At 40.4% G+C, this 12,338-nt stretch overlaps 1 long non-coding RNA gene across 1 annotated transcript; it reads right to left on the reverse strand.

The window, feature by feature from the left end:
* Window positions 1-1,582: 1,582 nt before the first annotated feature.
* On the reverse strand, window positions 1,583-12,291 carry LOC121397789. The gene is made up of 3 exons (XR_005963925.1): window positions 12,098-12,291; window positions 8,832-8,975; window positions 1,583-1,824 (listed from the first exon to the last, which is right to left on the reverse strand). It is a non-coding gene; the product is annotated as an uncharacterized LOC121397789 (long non-coding RNA).
* Window positions 12,292-12,338: the final 47 nt, after the last annotated feature.

The raw sequence follows: 12,338 nt of genomic DNA on the forward strand, positions 1-12,338 counted from the left end.
CCCAGAATGTATTCATCTTCCAGCTGACTTGGTTTTGTGTGAACTGCAGTTCAGGGCCCCAGGCTGGTCATGCCTGATCTGATTAAGCTTTCCCTACACACACTAATTATTGTAAGCTTGAATGCACTGTTTTTAAAATCTACATGGATGTTAGCTACACATTACATTATTTATTACAGGTTGATATTGCACATAGTGCCCTTGTGTTCTCTCCACAGCCTGCTGAGCCCTAGAGCATCCTACAAGTACCTATACCTTCAGAATAAATGAATTTAGTAACAGCATCATCTTAATCACATAACAGTGGCATCACAACAGTATCAGCAGAACCAACAGCTGCTTTGGGCACAGTGGAGATACTGACTGGTGTTCAGTGCAATATGTTTGTGTATTGGGCCCTCAATCATTTAGAGGGACCCTGTAATCTTAAAAGAATTGTTCAGTGTAAAAATAAAAACTGGGTAAATAGTTAGGCTGTGCAAAATAAAAAATGTTTTTAATATAGTTACTTAGGCAAAAATGTAATGTATAAAGGCTGGAGTGATTGGATGTGTAACATAATAGCCAGAACACTACTTCCTGCTTTTCAGCTCTCTTGGTTTACACTGACTGGTTACCAGGCAGTAACCAATCCACATGGGTCATATCTGTTGCTTTTGAATCTGAGCTGAATGCTGAGATCAATTGTAAACTCACTGAACAGATATGTACCATGTGGCTAGGGTTGCCACCTTTTCTGGAAAAAAATACCGGCCTTCCTATATATTTATCTTTTTTCCTTATTAATAACATTGGGATCAACCATAATTTTTACCGGCCGGGCCGGTAAAATAACGGCCAGGTGGCAACCCTACATGTGGCCCCCCTTCAATTCGCTGACTAACTCAGAGTTAGAGAGCTGAAAAGCAGGAAGTAGTGTTCTGACTATTATGTTAGATATCCAGTCACTCCAGCCTTTATACATTACATATGTGGCTAACTAACTATATTAGAAACATTTTTTATTTTGCACAGCCTATCTATTTCAACAGGTTTTATTTTCACACTGAACGTGCATCACTAACACATTGCATTACAAGTGGGGTGTTTTCATTGCTACTTGTCATCAAAGAGGACAGAGACATCAAGTTACTGGGGTTCAGACAAGTGTCTGGTCTTTTTGTTATGAAAACAATGTCATTACAAGATCACTTCCACTAAACATAGATAGCTATATTTGATAGTGCCACGGTAATTAGCAGATCTTTCCCCAATATTCCCATCTTGGGGTAGGTAATATCAGGCTGATCAGATAGTTTGGCCCTATAAGGATATAAGCCATCAGGGTGAGGACCACATGAACAATGCAGTTTTTGCCATGGTGGAATTTTTAAACCTGCTGTAACGCAGGTAGGGTTGCCACCTGGCCGTTAAAAATGATGGTTGATCCCAATGTTATTAATAGGGGAAAACAGATAAATATATAGGAAGGCCGATATCTTTTTCCAAAAAAGGTAGCAACCCTAAACGAAGGGTATCCCAAACCCAGAACAAACCCCAAGGTTCCGATCTTGGCCCACTGTTCCGCCTGTAGCAGCCGCTTTTGGCTTTGGGTGGAGCCCTCCGCTACTCAGATGCCACAAGGTCTTATTGTGGGAGAACCAAGGAGAGAGTTCTAAATGAGCAAGGGAACCAAGCATAGTGTTGTAGAATGGGAAACTTAGTCAAAAAAGCCAGGCTGGGTCAGTAACAAACAGTCACTACGGTACAGATGCAGGAGACGTAGGAATGGTCGAGGTCACAGGCCAGGTCAAACACACCAGAATCTCAGTACAACATCCGAATCTGAAAGAGTTGTCAAAAATAATCAGGATGAGAACCAGGGACAGGTAGGATTAGTAACAATAGGAATACACAGAAGCGGGCGGGCGTCCCCGCTGAGGGTGCAACGGGCGTCCCAGTCGCACCCCCACTAGACCACCAGGGTGATAAACATCTGGTTAGTCTATTGGAGAGCCCCATAGAGGGAAAGATAAACTGGCATTATATTTATATATTACATATAGATTACTAATAATATATTACAATATGAAAGAGCATACCCCTTAGTCCTAAGTACTTACCCCCACCCCAAAGCTAGCTGTTTTTTTTTACTGGAGTGCTGAATCCTGCTGTAACTTGCATGTGTTACATGCCTATATTTAATCGAGTGTTGCCGAACACAGGCAACACTTGATTCTAGGCAGAATCAGTAGGTTTCTGTGCTCCAAAACGGAGCTTAGAGTCCTGCATCTATTTGCACAATGCATTGGGCAATGCGAATAAACCCTTTGGGCTAAACTCCACAGGAGATTTTGTAGGATGGTTTTGGATTGACAAAGCGCATCCTACAAGTTAGATGTAGTCGCATGGGTAAAAATATAATGGGACTGATAAAAAGTTCTGGGACTGACGCTGCATGGTGCGCCTTCATCCAACGAGATTACGGCATCTGTCCTATTCCTATTGAAATACATTGAATGGTAAATGAACAAACTACACATCTAAACTACATCCAACTTTACATTCTATATATAGAGGGATACAATATCTTAAGATCTTACATATCTTGTGCTGTTGCTTGGTACTGCATGGTGCAAGATCAGATAAAATCTGATCAAAATCTCCCATGGAGTTTAACCCTTATTTGTGAAAGTGGGCTCAAAATGTAGTATGCTGTATATGTCTATAAACTCTTAACATGACAAATTGTGACAGGTTTCTGTACACAGTAGATGAGCACTAATATTTTCAGGAAAAACCAGAAACAATATTTCCTGATTATAGACTTTTAAATATTTCCATTGGACCCTGAAAGTGTGAGCCTTATATACTTGGTGATTTAATTATTCTTTTTGTAATTCCTATTATTGTTATGCTTGGGCTTCCAAACAGACGGCAAACTGTCCAGCCAAATCCCGCCCCCCCAATAACTAAACCAAATATTCTTCAATTAGATGGTACTTTTTTGTAAAAGACACAAACTTCTTGAGATAGAATAGGTGAAAACAAGCAATTTCTCCTCCTCTTTAATGAGGATATTTCTGATTTAATTCAGTTTAATTACAGCAAATCACTCCAACCCCCAGCAAGCCAAGGAATGGAGGGTGGAAGGTTAATTTCTGCCTATAAATAGCTACCTGGGAAAAGCCATTTGTTGAAGTCAAAAACCTCTGCTTTCCTGTTGTTAACCGTTTAGACACATGTTCTTAAGTTGTTTGCTGGGCACTTCTTATGGGGACTTTTTCTATCACATGCTGGTCTCAATTTAGATTCATGAACTAAGCACACAGCAGAAATTTGCACAAAAACTAAACAAGCCATCATTTACTCCATAGATCCTTTCATTTTACCTAGCATGCCATGGCTTTACTGTACTAAAAACATTAGTACCCAAGAATTTTTTTGTGGGCTTGGTGGATGTTTGAGGCACAGATATTAATGCACCTAAATACAAGAGCTAATTGATTCCATTTTTTTCCTTGCAATTTGTTGCATGTTAGAGCAGGGGCACACAGGCAGATTCGGGGAGATTTAGTCACCAGGCGACTAATCGTCTCTTCTTCAGGGCTACAATCTCCCCAAACTGCCTTCTGCATGCTAAAATGAAAAATCGCCTGCGCCAATGCACTCGCGGCGCTTCGATTTCCGAAGTTGCCCGAAATATCCTTGTGAGGCAACCTTGGGGCGACTTCGGATATCGAAGCTCTGCAAGTGCCATTGCGCTGGCGTTTTCTCATCATAGCAGGCGGAAGGCAGGGGGACGGCAGTTGACTAAATCTCCCTGAATCTGCCCGTGTGCCCCTGCCCTTAGTATGTGTTTACTAGTGTTCAAAATACAGAGAAATAGAGATAAATTATGTTTAACACACACAATTGCACTTACATTCACTGCCAAATGTATATAAACACATCTGTTCAGCGTGCATAGCAATAGATGCACAAATCCAGCGAAGTTCCACGCGTCCATCTTCTGCGTATTCTGTAAGCTGACTGCGAGATCGGTATTTCTGCGCATGCACAGTTGGAGCAGTTTGCCGGTTTGCACATGCGTGAAATTACATGGAAATTGCCGATCTCCCAGTCAGCTTACCGAGGACGCAGAAGATGGACGCGTGGAACTTCGCTGGAAGAATCTGTGATGAGGGGTAAGTATGGAGTATGGGGCATTTCAGCGGGAGCGGGGATAGTTAGCCTGGGGGAGGAGGGAGGGAGGTCTACCTGGGGTGGGGGTTACGGGGTTTTTTCCCCACAGGTTGATTTCTCCTTTAAGTGAAATAACATTTGTGGTATTTTGTCTCCCAAAATAGAATTTCTTGCTATTGTGGGTGCTGAGTATAGCTACATGTAAAACAGCCAATATATGAAATTGCATGAAAATACACGGTTTTAAATACACAGTAACATCAAAAAATAAAAGTGTTTTAAAGTAATAAAAACGCATTGTTGACCTGCACTAGTAAAACTGCTGTGTTTGCTTCATAAACACTTCTTTTGTTTATATAAATAAGCTGATGTGTAGCAATGGGGGCAGACATTCAAAGGAGAAAATGCTCAGATTTCACAGCAGATAGCAGATAAGCTCTGTAGAACACAATGGTGTTATCTGTTATCCACTATTTAACCTGTGCCATATAGACTTTTTTCAATTTCTGCCATTGCTACACAGCTGCTTGTTTATATGAACTATAGTAGAGTTTCTAAAGCAAACGCACCCGTTTTTGCAGGGTAACGCAATGATAAAGTAATGATATTTTCATTACTTTAAATTTTTTGGTGTTACTGTTCCTTTAAGTTTCATCTGCAGCAATGAACTATAGTAGTGTTTCTGAAGCCAACACACCAGTTTTACCAGTGCAGGACAACAGTACATGATATTTTCAATACTGTAAACCCCATTTTTTGGTGCTACTGTTCCTTTAAGTTTCAACTGAAGCAATTCTCAGCACCCATAACAGCAAGGGATTTTCTGGCATTTTGTGTATATGCTCATAGTGCCCTGACATAACTCTAACCATACTCCACCAACTTCCATATCCACAACTGAAACCTCCTGCAGTTTAAGGCTTTAGTCATACATGGCCCAAAAAAATGTATTTTCTGCATTTCCGTGCTGATATCTGCTCTATGTGTCTGCACCCAGGCCAAAGTGTGCTTGTAGTTGTTGTTGTACAATCATGGAACAGAGATGAGCAGACAGGCTATTTCTCTGCTTTAACCTAAAGTAGAATTTGTGGTATGTAATAAAGAATGCACAGTACGAAAATTCATCAGCCACGGCTTTGCACCCATCGCCAGGCAAAAATTCGCTCAGACATGATACTTTACTAAAATGCGAAGCTGCATCCAGGGCGCTGAACGCTGGCGAATTTTTGCTAGCGTTACTTTGGTAATCCAAGCAAATCAAAGCAAAGATAGCGTTCAATTCTGCCGAGCGCAACTTTGTTAGATGTCTTCGCTCAAGCTAATTTGCATACGTCGGGAAATTTGAAGTTGAACGGAAGTATATGTTGCAGCAAATACATTACATTACACAAGTCCAGGGAACCTTAATAAAGAAAACAGAGTTGTTATATTGCCCTACACGTGAGCCCAGTGTATAGTTTATGTTCCATATGTTAGAAAATGTTACCCGGTTACCCCAAAAAAAATTAAAGGACTTTGGCAGGCTATCACTCTAAAAAAGACGCCAGCATTTTTTGAACTTAGAAACTTTTTCCACTAAAAAATATGATGTCAGTAACAGACATCACCTGCTCTGAGCTGGCGAAGGCAAGTCTGGCGAAAGAGGTAACGTTCAGTAAAATCCGCATATTAGTGAATTTGCGGAGTAACGTCCATTCACCAGAGCGAAGACGTGCGAACCACCGCTAGCGTCTATCTCCTTCGCTAGTGCAGGGACACCTGCGCCCGTTAGTAAATCGGCAAAGTCCCTGAAAATGGTAACGCTGGCGAATCTTTGCCAGCGTTAGTCACTTCACCCTTTAGTAAATCTGCCCCTTAAGGTTTCTAACTGTCCCTTGACTGCAACCTCTATTGCCTTAGGCTTAGCCATGGAATTAGTGACTATAATTCATTCCATAGTTCTAAGTAAGGCACACTATAGCATAGATACATGATCAGAAGAAAAAAAGGAGATCTGCTCCTGTCTGACCCATGCTGTGTGAGCACAGGTATGGCATTGGCCTGTCATTGTGCACACAGAGCAAATTGGGGGGGGGGGGGGGTGGAGAAAATGAACAGATTCCCTTTTCTATGGCAAAATCCGCTCGATGCATGCCTGTCATATAAAGCAAAGAGCAGACAGAAGCAGATCAGCCCCTGCTGCCATAAATACACCAGTGGAGAAAAGACTATGTATGCCACTAGCCTAAGGCTTTATTGCCTTTCTATTTTCACCCTGTTAAATCTTAACCCCGACAGTTACCAATTGAGGGAGGTGTTCTTTAATAACTGTGTCCAGTTGTGCTATTTATTCATAAAAAGAGACTTTACTGCTAATTGTTTTCCTTGGATGTATGTTGGAATGTTTAGGTCACAACTAAGCATATCCTGACTTGGGTCAAACAGTTGTGATGCCTCAAACTGGCATTTTTTTCCCATTTTGGAATGCAGAGAAATGTGGACTGCTCTTTTGTATCATGCGTGGGCTGCATTAGATTGTTAGATTCAAAAGAGGCGGATGAGGGGAGACACAAATACATTCTTCACTTAGGCCCCCACCCATCCCTACTTGTTGTGCATCATTCAATCATGACTATCATGTTACATTGTATTGAACATCTGCAGATATGCAACCACCTCTGCCTGCCAACCTACCTTTCCTCTGTCAGTGGGAAATAGGTGTCACTGGCATCTCCATAAATAAGAGAGACAGTATTCAATATGATCTAATGATAAAAAAGTATTTTTGATTGATTGGGTACAAGTACTTTATTTATCAATGTCTGGTGCATTCTCTAGTGCTATTCTGCATGTCCATATATTGTTTTGTTTTATGGTATATATATATTGTATAATTCTACTAAACACTTTATATATGTTTAAATAATTTTTACCAATATTTTTGTAATTTTTTGTGATATCTAGCCTCTTAGAGGCATGTATGAGGCGTTGTCTCTTTAAGGATTGTTTTTGTTTTTTTCATTTTCTTATTTGTGTTTTGATTGGATGTTTTTTTGTATCAATGCTCATATCCTGTGGCTGACATCAGAGCCCATGATTTAGTGCCCTTAAGCTCCCCATAGACGCGACGATTCTTCTTGCCGAACGACCGATTTTAGGGAAGTCCGACCAATCCTTCGAAATTATCGTGCGGTTAGTGGGATTCGAACGATCGTACATCTTACGGTTTTTAGGCTGACATCTGTCAGGAAATTGATCGGCCAGGTCAAAAAATCTTTGTCGGCCCCAGTGCAATCTATCTATGTTTGCAGGGACAAGCAGGCAGCTCCCCTTTGTTTTCCTGCCACATTGGTCTTTTTAGTTGATGGTCAATTCGTACGATCGTTCGGAGAAGATCGTGGTCTCACGATCAGGATCTGATCTTTTAAAAATCTCAACATCTATGGCCAGCTTAAGTGGGTGTGAAACATGTAGGGCGGATGGAGATGCAATTTTTAACTTTGTATAAATAAAATTATTTTTCAACTAATTTTCTCTGGTCCTGTGGATCCTTTTGAGTGCCGGTCGGCCCTGCTTCTTCTACACATCCTTTGCTATATAGGCATATACCATGCTTGATGAGTGCAGTCCCAGTTGGTGATGAAATATAACACAAATGTGTGTCGACCCAAATGAACTTCAATATGGAGGGATTGCAAACTAATTTTTTAGGGTTAAACTCCACAAGCAGTTTTGTAAGAAGGTGTCAGATCGACAAAATGCATCCAACAAGTCAGATGGTGTTGCATGGGTCAAAATATAATGGAACTGACAGAAAATGCATAATGCATGCATAAACTACATGTAAAATTTTCCATCCGACACGACTGTCGGATGTGAACGCTGCATGCTGCGTCTTCATCCGACAATATAAAAACTAATGGTGTCGGAAATACTTTTTTTTTCTCATTGAAATATACTAATGATTGGATGTAAACACATGAAGAAAAGACTCCATCTGACTTTATCTGATCTGACTTTACATTCTAGCCTAGGGGGATCAGATTTTGTAGCATCCTACAAAATCTTGTGCTGTTGCACGGCATTGCGTGGTGTTGCATGGAGGATCAGATAAAATCTGACCCACAAAATCTGATGAAAATCACTTGTGGAGTTTTACCCTTAGGGCTTAACTTCGCAATGCATTTGTAGGATGGTGAAAGATCGTCAAAATACATTTGACAAGTCGGATGGTGTCGCATGGGTCAAAATATAATGAGACTGATAGAAAATTTGGATGCATAAACTACATGTAAAATTTTCCATTTGACATGACTGTTGGATGTGAATGCTGCATCTTCATCTGACAAGATAAAACGAATGTATCGGAAAGACTTTTTTTTCTCATTGAAATATATTCACTGTCGGATGTAAACACATGAAGACTCCATTTGACTTTATCTGATCCGACTTTACATTCTAGCCTAGGGGAATCAAATTTTGTAGCATCCTACAAAATCTTGTGCTGTTACGCGGTGTTGCAGACTACACGGACGTTTTCAGCACGATGCGACAAATCGCATGCAATGAAAAAGAGGTAAGTGAATGCATTGTTGGATGAAGATGCAGCGTTGATCCGACGGCACGACTGTCGGATGCAGACGATGCGGATCAATGCTGCGACTTCATCAAACATTTCTATCTCTTACCTTATTTCCATTGCATGCGTTTTGTCGCAGTCCGACGGATCGCGCTGAAAATGTCCGTGTAGTCCTACCCTTGAACAACAACGGAATTCTTATGAGCTCTGGTTGCCTGAGAGCTTGTCCTATTCAGTGGCAGGCTGTAACCACCTATCAGGAATTTGGAGCATAAAAATAAACCCACAGATTAGTACAACATTTTGTATTGAAAGAGAACCGATATAGACTACATATATAGATAACAGATATAGATAATATGATATAGATAATATACATATATAGATAACCGATATAGATAACAGATATAGACTAATGTGAGGATAGTGCATAATCTATTTTTTTTTCACACAGTTACTACAGAATTCCTTTAAACATATTTAAAATACCTTCTTGTAAACAACTTTGATTATTTTACATGCAAGAGAACTTGTTAGCATTCCACAGCCGGTACTTCATAGATACAGCATATTTATTCTGCAGCACCAATTATTTCTTAACAGCCATAGTTTGTGAGATGGAAAAAAAATTAACTCAACAGCACATGGGAGTATGTTACTAGCACTCAGATGAGTGGTTTGAATACTGGAAAATGCTGGTGCATACCACCACCTTGTGGGCAGTTGCTATTAGTCACCAATGAAACAGGAGATACATCCATGTTGTGGGATATATGTTACCTAATAGCGATCCTTCTTTTATGGGAGCACAGAGAGTGAAGCATGATTCCTTCACATTAAAACTGACCACACACCAAAAGGTCAGCTTGTCTGCCAAGGTTCCCAACAATGATAATGTTACTGGTACAAAATAATTTTTAAAAAAAAACAAACTTTAATACAAATGGCAGAAATCTTGTGATGTTATAGAAGCGTAGTAAAACCACAATTTAAAAGTAAAAAATTACATGAACCAAAAGACATGGGTCTTCTGGATGATGAGAGAATGTTATTATTAACAGAATTTCCCATTTCATTTGTACAATTTGTGCTCTCTCACTTAAGGGGCATTTCCTGTGAGGGGGATTTTTAGTTTACCTAGGAAAATTACACATCATTTTTTTTTCAGGATATCCTGAACTTTCTAGATCTGCTGGAATTTTTGTGTATTTCCACTTTTGGAGAAAGATTTAAAGCTCTGAATACCAAAAAAAAAAAAAAAATTGCTATTTTCATGATTTATGCCCAACAATTCAACTGTCAGGTCATGTCTCTCAAATTTGCCAATACCAGATATGTATAGTTTTATGGATATTTCTGACTTCTATAGATCAAAACTCCCAGCAACAAATTACCAAATTTTTAAACCACTACAGTAGAATATGGTATATTTTAGATTCTAAAGCCAAAAATCCTGTAGATTCTAAAGCCAAAAATCCTGGAACAGTAGGTTTACCACAGGAAACCATATATTTTTGAAAAGTACACATTCTGTCGAATCCAAAATGGGCAACCATGTCTTTCTACTCCTAATTACCAAATGGGTAAATATGCCTTTCTATGGCAAACTATCAAACTGCAAGACATGCCAAACTTTTTTTTTTTTATGAAGTTTCCGAAAAACTGATTTTGTAAGATACCAACATAAAACATCCTAAATAAGCACGCCCAATATACATAGATTTACAAAACTATATGATGTACAGAGACCTCCAAATGAAAATAGCGCATATGAATTTGCAAATCTGACACTCTGACCATATATTTTCATAAAATACACATTCTGACGAGTCCAAAATGGGTAAATACGCCTTTCTACAGCAAACTGCCAAGTCTTATGGAGGGATTTTATTTTCTAGGCCCCTGGTGTTCCAGGAGATAATTATTTTCTGCATTGGTGGTACTTATGTTCTATTGTATCTACAAATGACCACTTTATCGATTCATACAGGGGTACCAGAAGTGCTGTATCTTTAAGCATTAGAACCAGTTGTTGTGCACACCATCATAGAAAATAAAATAACAATAACATACAATAAAACAATCCAAGTAAATCCCAGATCCCACCCTGCCCTTGCCAAGGGTGAGCCTATACCCAGAACAGGAACTTCCACAAGGGTGGATTACCGGCAACTGTGCCTCTAACCTAGCTGTACTGTACTGTACTGCAAAAATTACTGGCCTTCCATTATATTTAGATTTTTTCCCTATTAATAACATTTGGGTCAAGCATCATTTTACCAGTCAGGCCGGTAAAATACTGGCCAGGTGACAACCCTAGACTCAGGGACCCTGTTGAAAGTAAGTTGGCTTTTCCTGCTTGTGGCAAGAGAGATTAGGTGCTATTTCATTATATCTCTGTAAGGGTGGTGACACACGCTAAGATTCTGGGAAGATTAGTCGCCCAGCGTCAAAACGCCTCTTCTTCGGATGACTAATCTCCCCTAAATGCCTTCCCGACGGCTAGAGTCTAAAACTGCCGGCGGGATGGCACTCGGAGCGTTTCTTTTTCCGAAGTCCCCGAATGTTTCCTTGTGAGGCGCTTCAGGTGTTCGAATACAAAGCATTCCGAGTGCCATTCCGGTGGGGGAGAGGCATTAAGGGCAAAGACACATGCGAACATTCGGGGAGATTTAGTCGCCCGGGGCGACTTATCTCTCCGAACTGCCTTCCCCTTGGCTAGAATCGAAATTGCCAGTGGGATGGCACTCGGAACATTTTGTTTCCCAAAGTTTCCTCATGAGGCACCTTCGAAAAATGAAGCGATCCGAGCGCCATCCCACCGGCGATTTCGATTCAAGATGATGGGAAGGCTTTTTGTGGAGATTAGTCACCTGAAGAAGAGACGATTTGTCATCGGACGACTAAATCTCCCCGAATCTTGGCATGTCCCTGCCCTTAGGGGAGATTAGTCACCTGAAGACGAGGCGATTTGTCGCTGGTAGTGTTGTCACCTTTTCTGGAAAAAAATGCCAGCCTTCCTATATATCTTTGTTCCCCTATTAATATTATAGGGATCAACCATCATTTTTACCAGCCAGACTGGTAAAATACCATCCAGGTGGCAACAACCTTAGTTACTGGGCGACTAAACTCCCCCAGTAGCCTCAAAATTTTTTTGTGGGTAGGGTTGCCACCTTTTCCAGAAAAAAATACCGGCCTTCCTATATATTTATCTTTTCTCCCTTATTAATAACATTGGGATCAACCATTATTTTTACCAGCCAGGCCCGTAAAATACCAGCCAGGTATCAACCCTGGCCACCAGCCTAAAAAGTCTGCCTTCTATTTGCAACTGTCATCTGAAGATTTTCTTCTGCTTCTTCTCAGCCTCACCGGGATGATATTCCTGATACAGGCGTTGTAAAGGTCTGATTTCCATATATACATATCTCCAAGCCATCTGCCCAGGCGCCATTTGCTTTGTACTATCATACCTGGCTAAAATACAACAATTAGGGAACTAAACCTAATCTCCATCTGACAAATTCAGTCTGGAACTAGCACCCACGTGACTCTTCTGCGCAGGCGCTCCACATTTGCATCATTTTTAAACACATTCTAGTTAAATACACCA

This window comes from Xenopus laevis, chromosome 8S (genome assembly GCF_017654675.1).
Source record: "Xenopus laevis strain J_2021 chromosome 8S, Xenopus_laevis_v10.1, whole genome shotgun sequence".
In the NCBI taxonomy this organism is placed as follows: Eukaryota; Metazoa; Chordata; class Amphibia; order Anura; family Pipidae; genus Xenopus; species Xenopus laevis.